The sequence below is a fragment of the Anolis carolinensis genome, unplaced genomic scaffold (assembly GCF_035594765.1).
Source record: "Anolis carolinensis isolate JA03-04 unplaced genomic scaffold, rAnoCar3.1.pri scaffold_17, whole genome shotgun sequence".
Taxonomy (NCBI): domain Eukaryota; kingdom Metazoa; phylum Chordata; class Lepidosauria; order Squamata; family Dactyloidae; genus Anolis; species Anolis carolinensis.
The window spans coordinates 1,433,710-1,447,080 of record NW_026943827.1 but is presented as its reverse complement, the minus strand read 5'-3'; the positions used below and the strand labels follow the sequence as shown (position 1 = coordinate 1,447,080).

At 45.9% G+C, this 13,371-nt stretch overlaps 1 protein-coding gene and 1 pseudogene across 1 annotated transcript in view; both read right to left on the bottom strand.

Annotated features, from left to right (window-relative positions):
• The window catches only part of LOC134294598 (zinc finger and SCAN domain-containing protein 2-like), a 239,348-nt gene extending 226,298 nt beyond the window's left edge, over positions 1–13,050 (bottom strand). Inside the window, exon 1 of the mRNA XM_062966170.1 lies at positions 12,926–13,050. The gene's annotated coding sequence lies outside the window, so the exon portion shown is untranslated. The remainder of the gene's footprint in view (positions 1–12,925) is intronic.
• Positions 4,261–13,367, bottom strand: LOC134294587 (zinc finger and SCAN domain-containing protein 2-like; annotated as a pseudogene).
• Positions 13,368–13,371: the final 4 nt, after the last annotated feature.

Genomic DNA, 13,371 nt, shown 5'->3' with positions numbered 1-13,371 from the left:
TCAGCTTAGAAATGGAGATGAGCACCAACCCCCAGAGTCGGACACAACTGGACTTAACGTCTGGGGAAACCTTGACCTTTACCGTACCATCAATCACTCTAGAGTCCCTTTCCCCCCACCTCAGGGCAGTTGGGTTTTATGGCTGGTTCGTGTGTCCTGTCCTCCCTTTTGGCCCATGGCCTTGTGCTCTCCGTCAGTGCTCTGTGTCCGGAGATGGCATGAGATGGGGATCATGGCATCAGATTCTGATGAGCTGAGTTGGGTTCATTTGAGTCAAGTTGGGTTCACTTGACTTGAGTTGGGTTCCGTTGACTTGTCCAAGATTTGAGTTGTATTCATTTGGGTTCCATTGAGTTGAGCACTCCTTAATAATTAATTAAATAATAATTAAAATACCATTATAAGCCAGCCAAGCTTTGGAAGGCGCGCACGTTACATGTAATATTTCTAATAATATTGCAGTATAGTACAACATAAGAATCATAGAATCATAGAATCATAGAATAGTAGAGTTGGAAGAGACCACATGGGCCATCTAGTCCAACCCCCTGCTAAGAAGCAGGAAATCGCATTCAAAGCACCCCCGACAGATGGCCATCCAGCCTCTGCTTAAAAGCCTCCAAAGAAGGAGCCTCCACCACGGCCCCGGGGAGAGAGTTCCACTGTCGAACAGCCCTTCTCACAGTGAGGAAGTTCTTCCTGATGTTCAGGTGGAATCTCCTTTCCTGTAGTTTGGAGCCATTGTTCCACTGCGTCCTAGTCTGCAGGGCAGCAGAAAACAAGCTTGCTCCCTCCTCCCTATGACTTCACGTATTTTTACATGGCTATCATGTCTCCTCTCAGCCTTCTCTTCTGCAGGCTAAACATGCCCAGCTCTTTAAGCCGCTCCTCATAGGGCTTGTTCTCCAGACCCTTAATCATTTTAGTCGCCCTCTATAAGAATAGATAATGCTGATATTGTGCTATGCTAATAATATATTGTCCTGTATGTACATATCATTTGTAAGCTGCCTGGCTTGCTCTGTTTAAAGGCCTCCACCATTGATGGGTCTCCACCATCACTGGACCTACACCATGTCTGAGTCTCCACCAATTCCCACTGGAGCATCGAAGCACATCAACATACATGGGAGTCACTCTAGACCAGGGGTCCTCAAACTTTTAAAGCAGAGGGCCGGTCCACAATCCTTCAGACTGGAGGGGGCCGAATTATCATTTGGAGAAAAAGAAACCGAACAAATTCCTATGCACACTGCACGTCTTATTTGTAGTGCAAAACAACGTATCTAAACATGAAAACAATTGTAACCAACATAAACCTATCAGGATTTCAATGGGAAGTGTGGGCCTGCTTCTGGCCAATGAGATAGTCAAGTTAATTAGGATTGTTGTTGTGTGCCTTCAAGTCATTTCAGACTTTGGGAAGCCTAAGTCTAAAATTAATTATTTATTCATTTACTACATTTATTTATTACATTTATATCCTGCCCTTCTCACCCCGAAGGGGACTCAGAGCAGCTGTATGTACATACAATATATTATATTATTAGCATAGAACAATATTAGCATTATATATTACTATATTGAACTATACCACTATACTGTAATATTATATGTAATACTAGCTGTGCCCGGCCACGCGTTGCTGTGGCATTTTCTGGTGGTGTTGGTGAGAAATTGTTGAGCTAGTGGTGGTATTGAATGTCTGTTGTATGGTTGTCTTTATGTTTAGTATGCACACTGAAGTGGATTATATGGCAGTGTGGACTCAAGATAATCCAGTTCAAAGCAGATAATATAAGATTCTAAATGGGTTATATAGCTGTGTGGAAGGGCCTTGAGTCTACACTGCCATATAATCCAGTTAAAATCTGATAATCTGTGGAAGAGGCCTAAGTGAGGCCTAACTGAGCCTGTCCCCTGGGCTGAGTAGGTTGCTAGGAGACCAAGTGGCCTTCAAACTGGCAGCAATTGGATAAAAACTATTATTCCTCTCCCTGTAATTAGGACTTTATTTTTCTTTTCTTTTTGTTGTATCAACCTAGAGCCGTGAATGATGGGTTGTGTTGTCAAATTTCGAGGTTGGGGGGTCTGTAGTTTTGTCCGCTGCCCTGATGCCATCACTCTTTTATATATATAGATATATCATATAATTAATATTATTATATGGTGTAAAGAAGTGTGATGACAGGGATGGAATCTTTTTGAATCCCACCGCTGCCACCAAATGTAAAGAAGTGTGATGACAGGGATGGAATCTTTTTGGATCCCACCTCTGTCAACAAATTGCGAAGGATTCACCTTCTACCTCTATGTATTCCACTTGTCAATGTTGTCGCTGCCACCACCTTTGAAAGATGCTTTGCTCAAATAATAAGCAACATTTGAAGAAACAGTGACTTGTTTATTTATAGCACAAAGCTTGATAGTTGCAAGAATGTTATATTTTGAGGTGAACGATGTTACTTCTGTACAGTAAGTGTTGCAAGATTTCTCAATAGTTTCACTGAGCTTAGTATGGTATCAGCTTTATATGACTTGTTTTTTCAGTTAGGAATACTGTCCTTCTTGAACTTAGTTGATCTGTACCCGGTCAAACTTGAACTGGGGAGTTTAACTGGTTAACCCTAGTCCTCCTTGACTTAGGGATGTAGCCTCAGCTCTTTAGTTATCCCTACTAAAGGCTCAGCAACTTTAATTTTAGCCCTTCTCCGCTAAAACTCTCTAGCTGCTCAACTTCCTCCCACAATCTCTTCTCTCGATCTCACTCCTTTTCCACTGAACAGAACCAACTGCTCTGGTCAACCGACAAACTCCAACTGCCCAATTCCAACTGCTAAATTTGAATTCTAAGGCTTCCACCCGCAAGGTGAAGCCACGCCCCTTTTCCTGGCCATGCCTTAGAGGCTCCCAGCTTCTGTATAAGAATAGCTGAAATATATAACCTTAAACAGTCAACCTAAACATAGCAATCATGAATAAAACACAATGATCATGACATCTTTACAATGGTATTATTAATATTATATTGTATAACATTATAATATTATTATCAATATTATATGTATATACAATATATTATATTATTTAAAATGATATAAAAATATTACATTATAAAACTGAATATATATTATAAATGATAAATTATCATTTATATCATAAATGATCTTGGAGGGCTGCATCCGGCCCCTGGGCCTTAGTTTGGGGACCCCTGCTCTAGACCGTGCCCTGACTTACAAGAAGCACTGCTTGAATATCAAGCAAAAAGTGGTGCTGGAAAGAATATCATATGAAAGCTGACTGACACAACCTGGGGATCACAACGAGACACAGTGAAGACCTCGGCCCTTGCACTCTGCTACTCTGCTCCTGAATACGCGTGCCCAGTGTGGAACACATCTCACCGTACTAAAACAGGGGATGTGGCCCTTGGTGAGACATGCCGCATTATCACAGGATATCTACTCCGACACCACTGGAGAAGTTATACTGTTTAGCCGGTACAGCACCACTTGACATCTGTCGGGAAGTAGCAGCCAGCAATGAAAGGACCGAGGCAGTGACATCTCTGGCCCATCCTCTGTTCGGATATCAGTCAGTACACCAACACCTTAAATCAAGAAAGAGCTTTCTAAAATCTACAGAGATTCTCACAGGAACACCTCAGCAAGCGAGAATCCAAAAGTGGCAGGGCAGAACCCATAACCTCAGTCCATGGCTGATACCAGATGAGGGACTCCCTCCTGGGCACGTAGAAGACGCTGAACAGATTGCGTTCTGGCACCACGAGATCCAGAGCTGATCTTAAGAAATGGGGCTAGGAAGTGGAGTCCGCGACATGCGAGTGTGGAGAAGAGCCAACACAGACCCCTTACTACAATGCAGCCACAAGCACATTGGGGGGTGCAAGGCTCACTTCCAAAAAAGGCACAAGAGTGGCTTCTCAAACAGGCAGGGGGAAATCTCTCTTTCAAGATCCCAACCACTGCCACCATTAAATGTGGGACACCCTGCCCACAGCTCTTTCCATTTAGGCCAAGGGAATCTTCCTCTTAATATCCCACGCCTTTTCAAGATGGGATCTCTCAAATCCCACTATGGCAGGGGGCCATCCTTCTTTCAGGATCCCAGCCACTGCCAGCTAGAAACCCTTGAGTCTGTGCTGTGCGTGTATGAGAGGATGTGACACGGAGGGGAAGGATGAGAGACAAATCTTCCGCTGACTCTAAGTAGAGCAATTCACCACTCAGGAACACTGTCTTTATTACAAACAAAGAATTATTTATTGATGGTTTCTTTAGTCCAAAAAGCGTAACTGGTTGCAAAGGTTTACTTCTTCCGTTTCATTTGTACATAATATAGATAATATCTTTCATTCTGTAACATCAACCACTTGACTGGAACTTTGTCTCAACAGTATTCCTTTTCCTCAGCTCTATCTCACTGGAAACTTAAACCTAACTGACTTCAGACATCTTCTTTCAAGCTCACCGGCTAGAGAACTTCACTAACTCACTCTTTTTAAAACATTCCCTCCTTTTTCATCCAGCTAGCTCCGCCCCTTTCGTGCTAGCTTCGAAATAGTTGCATTTCTACGTTACCATGGTGACACATAGCCAATCAGCAGTAGCCAACTCCTGCCCACCTTTACCACTGAATCAACATTACATAACATAGACAAAAATCCCCAATAAAATAAGGCTTTCCGTTACAGGGGACCTTCTCACAGCGACACCAGAGGCACTCCAAGCGGCCAGCTTCTAGTCAAAGGAAATCTAGTATCATGCCAAGTTTTAACTTTGTGTTATTTTATTTTTTTCGTGTCAGGAGCAACTTGAGTCGCTTCTGGGGAGAGTGCGGATGAGCTCCCTCTATCAGCCCCAGCTCCATGCGGGGAAATGAGAGAAGCCTCCCACAAGGATGGTGAAATGCCAAAACATCCGGGCAACGTCCCCTGGGCAACGTCGTTGCAGACGGCCAATTCTCTCACTCCAGAAGCAACTCAGGTTGCTCCTGACACGAAAAAACAAAAACTTTGTGTTATTAAAATACATTATAACTGTACTCTCAATTAGTTTCTGACATGATAGATCAAATAAAATCACTGGGCTTCCACCATTACTGAGGCTCAACCAACTCAGATGCTCCACCATCCTGTGCTTTCCAAATTTTATCTTCTATTTTTAAAGGTTATTAACTTAAAATCTGCCTGAACCAAATCTTCTAACCTTCCCATTTGTGTGAACATGTTTGTACAATTTCCCAGCCAAGCGACCAGACGTGGTCTCTGAAAGCCTCATTGATCTCACAGACCTCACTCTTCCCTGAACACTTGGCATCAAAAGAACAGGAACCCTTTCGGTTCAGAACAAAACAAGCTGACGACCAAACTTGGAACACAGAACGTGGGAGTTGTAGTTCACCCTGCATCCAGAGAGCATTCGGAAGCCCACCAATGACGGATGTGGACCAAACTTAGCACACAGAACCCTGATGACCAACAGAACACACTGGAGGGGTTTGCGGGATAGACAAGGCAGTGAAAAAGAATCTATGGTGATCAAAGCAGTGAATACATGTTGTATAAAGCATAATAGGAACAATAATGTCTGAAGGAAGACAACTGAATCCAAACCCATGCCACCAACACCAAGGAAAGAGATGATATTCAAAGGCACTTTAGATTAAACATTAAACCCCATTTTGGGCTAAAACCAGGTCTACCCACCCCTCCAGTTTCAGCCGTTTTGACCCTTATAAATCCCCTTCTTTTTTTGCAAAAAATAAAAGAGATTAAAAGCAAGAATACAAAAAGGCAGAAATTATATATAATGTTTCAACTACATGAAACTAACTACTACATGAGATACAAACTAAATCAGAAACACACACATTAATGAAACAATTACTTACATAGACACACAACTGAACTAGAAAACAGAAAGGGATTTGTGCCTAAAGGCCTCATTCTATCTGTTAATTTTGATCTCTCATTATTCTATTTCCTTTAGATAATATAATATAACCACACTTCTGATAACACTCTTCACATTAATAAATATAACAACTGACATTTGCTCACATTGTTGTCTGTTTGTTTTGGGTAATTTGCAGGTCTTCATGAGCCATTCTTTTTGCTTTGGACTAAAACATTCCTTCCATCTATCCGTATAGTCAATTCTTACTTTAGTATCTCGCAGTAACAACCCATGTTTTCATTCTAATTGATCATTCAACATTCTCAACGTGTAAAACTCTAGTATTTTAGTTCAGTCTTTCTACAATACACCACGTGTGATGAAATGTCCCAACTTTGAGTTTGCATTTCCAAAATTTGCAAGAGTTGCTTTTTGTCAGACCTCTAGCAGCTGGGCACCAAGAACCATACACGGAGGCCAGTCTCTATCTAATATCTTTATTAAGGAAATATATAAAAGCAATAAAAACAAGTGGAGAATATAGTTCAGAAGCAGACCTTTCAAATGAGGTCAAATATAGTCCAAAAATGTATAGTCCAATAAATGATATTAGAGTTCAAAGTTCTTTATCCAGTACCGAAACACACACTATTGCCAAGCAATAGCGTGGGGAAAGTCAGAGTCTTAAGAGTTCAAGGTAGCTTGACAACAAGGCTGGAACAAGGCTGGATATAACTTGGTTCTTTCACAAGGTCCGTGACTAGGTACAAGGTAATCCGTGGATCCTGGAACAAGGTCCGTGGTTGAAAGCAAAGCGATGCATAAACTTGAATACTTGATCCGGGAGGCAAGGAACTGGGGTTACGAAGTCCACACACGATCTCACTCCTGAAGCTGATCTGTTGACTCCGCAAAGAATCTCCCGCGCCAAACACCTATATTGGGTCTCGTTTTCCCGCCAACAATCTCTTTCCCTAGAGAACGAGAAGCGAAACCCAACTCTGTCCAGATGCATGACTCCTTAGAATTTCCCAAGGGAAGCAGGCCTAATCAGCCTGTTGTTTGGCAGCGATCCATAAACTCCTCCGATTTGCTTCTCTGACTCCTCTGTCTCTAGAGTAAGATTCCCTCCTGGGAAACGGAGGGGAGGAATGCCCAAGGCCTGTTTTACTGAATTCTTGAGGACAAACATCAACATCCTGCAGGTGAAGAAACTCCGGCTCTTGTTGAACCGGCGAAAACCCCATGTTTTCATCTTCATCTGCCACGATAGTACTAGGAACAGGACTACAAGGCCCATGAGGCATCACACTTTTGTACATGTTAGAATCCTCCGGTGGCGGAGTGGTTAAAGCCTTGTGACTTGAAGGTTGGGTTGCTGACCTGAAGGATGCCAGGTTCGAATCCCACCCGGGGAGAACGTGGATGAGCTCTCTCTATCAGCTCCAGCTCCAGCTCCCACAAGTATGGTGAAAACATCAAACAGTCCGGGCGTCCCCTGGGCAACATCCTTGCAGACGGCCAATTCTCTCACACCAGAAGCAACTCAGGTTGCTCCTGACACGAAAAAAAAATGTTAGAATGACACTCTGGTGTCAATTAACACCATTCTCTCCAGGGTTAATTCTACAAAGTCTGTAATGTTATTCCGTGAAAAGCTCTTTCCACACTCCGTGCATTTCTACAGTTTCTCCCTAGTGTGAGTCCTTTGATGTGAATGTAGACCTGAACTCTGAGTGAAGCTCTGTCCACACTCCAGGCATTTATAGGGTTTCTCCCCAGTGTGAGTCCTTTGATGTGAACGTAGACCTGAACTATGAGCGAAGCTCTGTCCACACTCCAGGCAGTTATAGGGTTTCTCCCCAGTGTGAGTCCCTTGATGGTTACGTAGACTTGAACTCTGAGTGAAGCTCTGTCCACACTCCAGGCAGTTATAGGGTTTCTCCCCAGTGTGAGTCCTTTGATGTCTACGTAGTCCTGAACTACGAGCGAAGCTCTGTCCACACTCCAGACAGTTATAGGGTTTCTCCCCAGTGTGAGTCCTTTGATGTGAACGTAGTCCTGAACTACGAGCGAAGCTCTGTCCACACTCCAGGCAGTTATAGGGTTTCTCCCCAGTGTGAGTCCCTTGATGGTTACGTAGACTTGAACTCTGAATGAAGCTCTGTCCACACTCCAGGCAGTTATAGGGTTTCTCCCCAGTGTGAGTCCTTTTATGTGTATGTAAGTGTCCCTTCTGAGGAAAGCTCTGTCCACACTCCAGGCAGTTATAGGGTTTCTCCCCAGTGTGAGTCCTTTGATGTGAACATAGTCCTGAACTACGAGCGAAGCTCTGTCCACACTCCAGGCAGTTATAGGGTTTCTCCCCAGTGTGAGTCCTTTGATGTGAACGTAGTCCTGAACTACGAGCGAAGCTCTGTCCACACTCCAGGCAGTTATAGGGTTTCTCCCCAGTGTGAGTCCTTTGATGTGTATGTAAGTGTCCCTTCTGAGGAAAGCTCTGTCCACACTCCAGGCAGTTATAGGGTTTCTCCCCAGTGTGAGTCCTTTGATGTCTATATAGATTTGAATTATGAGAGAAGCTCTGTCCACACTCGAGGCAGTTATAGGGTTTCTCCCCAGTGTGAGTCCTTTGATGTGAACGTAGTCCTGTACTATGAGCAAAGCTCTGTCCACACTCGAGGCAGTTATAGGGTTTCTCCCCAGTGTGAGTCCTTTGATGTAAATGTAGTCCTGTACTATGAGCAAAGCTCTGTCCACACTCCAGGCAGTTATAGGGTTTCTCCCCAGTGTGAGTCCTTTGATGTCTATGTAGATTTGAATTATGAGAGAAGCTCTTTCCACATTCGATACATTTATATGCTTTCTCCTCCATGTCAACAGAGTTATGCGCTATGTACATTTAATTCCAATAAGGACACTTGATTCTTGTTTTTCCCTTTCTGATTACTCACAGCACTGGGTTCAAATTACAGGAAGGTAGATTCCATCTGAACATTAAGAAGAACTTCCTGACTGTAAGAGCTGTTCAGCAGTGGAACTCTCTGCCTCAAAACGTAGTGGAGGTTCCTTTGGAATCTTTTAAACAGAGGCTAGATACTCATCTGTCCAGGGTACTTTGCGCTTTTCCTGCACGGCAGAGGCCTGGACTGGTTGCCTCATGCAGTCTCTTCCGACTCTATGGTTCTACTCTATAACGTAAAGTGAATGTAGGAATTCAGCAGGATCAGCCCCTTGAGAGGAATCCTTTTTCCTAGAGGACTGGTTTCCTTCCTGCACTTTGGTTTCCAAATGCCTTAATATCGACTAGAAGCTGGTTCGTTTCCCATCACGGCAGGGGTGGCTCCAGAGAACTCTGACGTCCTGGTCAAAAAAGAAGATGCAAAAGGTTAGACACGAAGCCGCATACCTCTGGCTCAAGGTAAACAAAGCAAAAAGGGAAAGAAGAAAGGAAAGATGGAAGGGAGGAAACACAGAAGTACAGGAAAAAGAAGGAATCATGGAAGGAGGGAACTGAACCCATTTCCAATATTGGAAGGCCACACCCATTTCACTGGGTCAGACCCAAACATGGTTAAAGGAACAGAAGGCAGGCAGGCAGGCAGGCAGAACTCCTTCCAACATTCAAGGGTGTAACATATTCTGGATCATGGGTTTCGGTGAATTACCAGCATTGTGCTAAATGCTCAAAGGAACAAGGATTTCTTTATGGATTGTGTCGTTATCTCCCCTGCCACAGGGACTCCCAACTCTGCTTCCTCAGCATCTCAAAGGGTCACTCCGGCCACATTTCCCAAATGAATCTTCCAAACTAACAAGGATCTGCATTCCTAACTGGCTAATTCAAAGCCACGTTGAGATTGACAAGGAGGAGGAGCCGGGTGCTTCTCCCTCAGCGCATCTGCCAGTGGTGAAGCATGAGCTTGCCCTCCCTCAACTGCAGCCTTGTTGCCTCAAGGAAGCTTCTGGCCCTCCCCACCCCTGTGATCCCGGCCAGAAGGAGTAGGAGGAGGAGGCGGAGAAGAGAGAGGAGGGAACAGGGCAGCCCGAGAGGGAAGGAAGGAAGGAAGGAAGGAAGGAAGGAAGGAGAGAAAAGGGGTTTTCATGCAGAAAGGCCTTTGAACCCTCTCCTGCCCAGCCCACATTCCTGGGACTTGCACCCACCCTTCTCACTTTTTGTAAAGACCTAAAATCTTGTTTGTTCCAATGTGCCTTTGATTGATTCAGTTCACTAAATGACTGGATCTCTCTAGCCATAACTTAATTCTCGGCCCTTGCACTTTACTATTGTCCCTGCCCTGGATTTGTACTGTACTAATCTGATTGGCCCTTCCAGCCTTAACTTATCATCTGCTTTGCCATCAGCCCTGCCCTCTTAGCTGTATTGCACAGGCCTTTCCCTTGCCCCAGCTCGGAGTTTCAGGGCCAGAAAAGTAGATGGAGGAGGCAACAGAATGGTTTGCCCCAAGGCAGCATTCTTGCACCGACATTATTTAACATCTTCACGAATGATCAGCCACTACCACCACTCACAAAGAGTGCTGATGACCTGGGCCTAACAACACAAACGAAAGATTTTGAAACAGTTGAAAGCCAACTCACTACTTCCTTGAAAGATCTCTCCAGCTACTACAAAGAGAACCACCTGAAGCCTAACCCTTCCAAGACACAAGTGTGTGCTTTCCACCTAAGTAACCGTGAAGCCAACAGGAGACTGAAAGTTACTTGGGAAGGCCAAGAGCTCGGACACTGTTTCCATCCTAAATACCTTGGTGTCACCTTAGACCGAACACTAACATATAGGAAACACTGCATGAACACCAAGCACAAAGTAGCTGCACGCAACAACATCCTGTGGAAACTTACTGGCAGCGCATGGGGCGCAGACCCACAAGTAATAAGGACATCAGCCCTGGCCTTGTCTTTCTCAACTGCTGAGTGAGCCTGTCCTGTCTGGAACAAGTCTGCCCATGCGAAGCAGGTGGACATAGCACTGAACGAAACATGCAGAATCATCACGGGATGCCTTAAACCTACACCTGTTGATAAACTCTACAAGTTAGCTGGCATTGCCCCTCCTGACGTGCGATGGAAAGTTGCTGCTAATGGTGAGAGAAATAAGGTCGAACATTGTGAAAGCCACCCATTGTATGACTATCAGCCTCCTCCCACCAGACTCAAGTCAAGGAAGGGCTTCATGAGAACCACCACTCCCTCCTCTTGATGTTCCTCCAGCAACAGCAAGAGTGTCCCTCTGGGCAGCTAAACCAGGCAATCCCAAATGGATGGCCCCCCACAAGGGTCTTCCTTCCTCCAGGGCCAAACCAAGAATGGGCCACTTGGAAGTCCCTGAACAGACTCAGAAGCGGAGTGGGCAGATCTAAAGGGAACCTGGCAAGGTGGCACTCCCTGGAGGAATCCTCCCCCTTGTGTGACTGTGGAGCTGAACAAACAACTCTGCATTTGTACGCTTACCCACAATGTCCTGCCTCATGTACGGAGGAGGAGTTGTTTAAAGCTACAATGTGCTCGCTGTTGCCTGCTTTTGGTCTAAAACTATTTAGCTGCTTGTGATTTCTTTTATTTCATCACTTTTAAATTTATTTATTATGCAATGCTTTTGACACAAAATAAATAAATACTGCCTATTACAGGGAAAACCAGCTGATCCCTAATCCATCTAGAAATACAGACGTGTGCTTTCCATCGTAAGAACAAACATCTCGAGCTCTGAGGAATATCTGGGAAGGAATCCCACTGGAGCATTGCAGCACACCCAAATACTTGGGAGTTACCCTGGGCCATGTTCTGACTTACAAGAAGCACTGCTTAAACATCAAGCAAAAAGTGGGTGCTAGAAATAACATTGTACAAAAGCTGCCTGGCACAACCTGGGGATCACAACCTGACACAGTGAAGACACCTGCCCTTGCGCTTGGCTACTCTGCTAATGAATACGCATGCCCAGTGTGGAATACATCTCATCATGCTAATACAGTGGATGAGGCTCTTAATAAGACATGCCGCATTATCACAGGATGTCTACGCCCCACACCACTGGAGAAATTATACCGCTTAGCCGGCATCGCACCACCTGACATCCACCGGGAACTAGCAGCCTGTTCAGGTATCAGCCAGCATGCCATTGCCTTAAATCAAGAAATAGCTTACTACAATCTACAGAGATACTCGCAGGAACACCTCAGCAAGCAAGAGTCCAAAAGTGGCAGGCTAAAACTCAGAACCTTAATCTGTGACTGAAGCCGGATGAGAGAATCCCCCCTGGGCACACAGAAGACTGGGCGACTTGGAAGGCACTGAACAGGCTGAGCTCTGGCACCAAGAGATGCAGATCCAACCTTAAGAAATGGGGCCACAAAGTGGAGTCCGCGACATGCGACTGTGGAGAAGAGCCAACCACAGACCACTTACTGAGCACAATGGAGGACCATCTAAGAGCAACATCAGAGGCACTCCAAGTCCGGGCTGTGGCGCAGATGGTTAAGAGCCAGGCGCAAGAGATCCCTGCTGATCAAAAGAAAGGCCAAGGGTTCGAAGCCCATGTCGGATCTCCCTCCCTTGTCCTTGAACGTCATCCAGAGAGCACGGTCAACCCAACCAAGGGTGGATCTGGACCAAACTTGCCGCTGATGATGGGATTTGCAGTCCCTTCACTGACACTGTGACCCCCACTGAGAATGGACCGGGACCAGACTTGGCCCAGAGAAGCCCCTTGACCAACAGAAGATACTGCAGGGGTCCCTGGGGATGGGCCTTGGTTTGGGGAGTTATAGTTCACCTGCAGCCAGAAAGCACCGAACCCAGCTGAGGGGAGATCTGGACTACACTGTAGCTGTGCAGGCAGGCCTGGTTTAATAGTAATAGTAATAATAATAATAATATTAATAATAATAGATGTCTATTTACGTCCCTCTCTCCTCCCTCTCGGAACCCGAAGCGGCTGACAAGGTATTGAAATCCCATAAACAAGGTATTTCTCCACAGACCTCTCTCTCTCTCTCTCGGCCTCTCCGTCCTCTTCCCTCCGCCGCCCTCCTTCCTTCCCGCCTCACAGACACAGACCAGGCCTCAGGCCAGGCCAGGCGCCGCCATCTTCCCCCTCCTCGTCCTCCTCCTTCCCCGGAGCCCGCCCCCACCCCTCCCATTGGCTGAGCCCGGGACGCCCCGCCCACCGGAGGACCCCCATTGGCTGCCTGCCGCTCCCCCTCCTTTGATTGACAGGCGGGGACGGGCCTGCCGTGTTCCTTCCTTCCTGGGAGTTGTAGTTCAGGGTGTGGGGAGACGGGCCCGGTGAGCCCGGGAGGTGTGGTTCTCCCCCCCCAGACCCCCCGCGAGAAGGAGAGAGAGAGACCCACCGGCGGGGAAGGCGCGTCCGTCCCTCCCTCCCTCATGGCGGCGCCTTCTCTCTCGGCCGCCATCTTCCTCCCTCTCC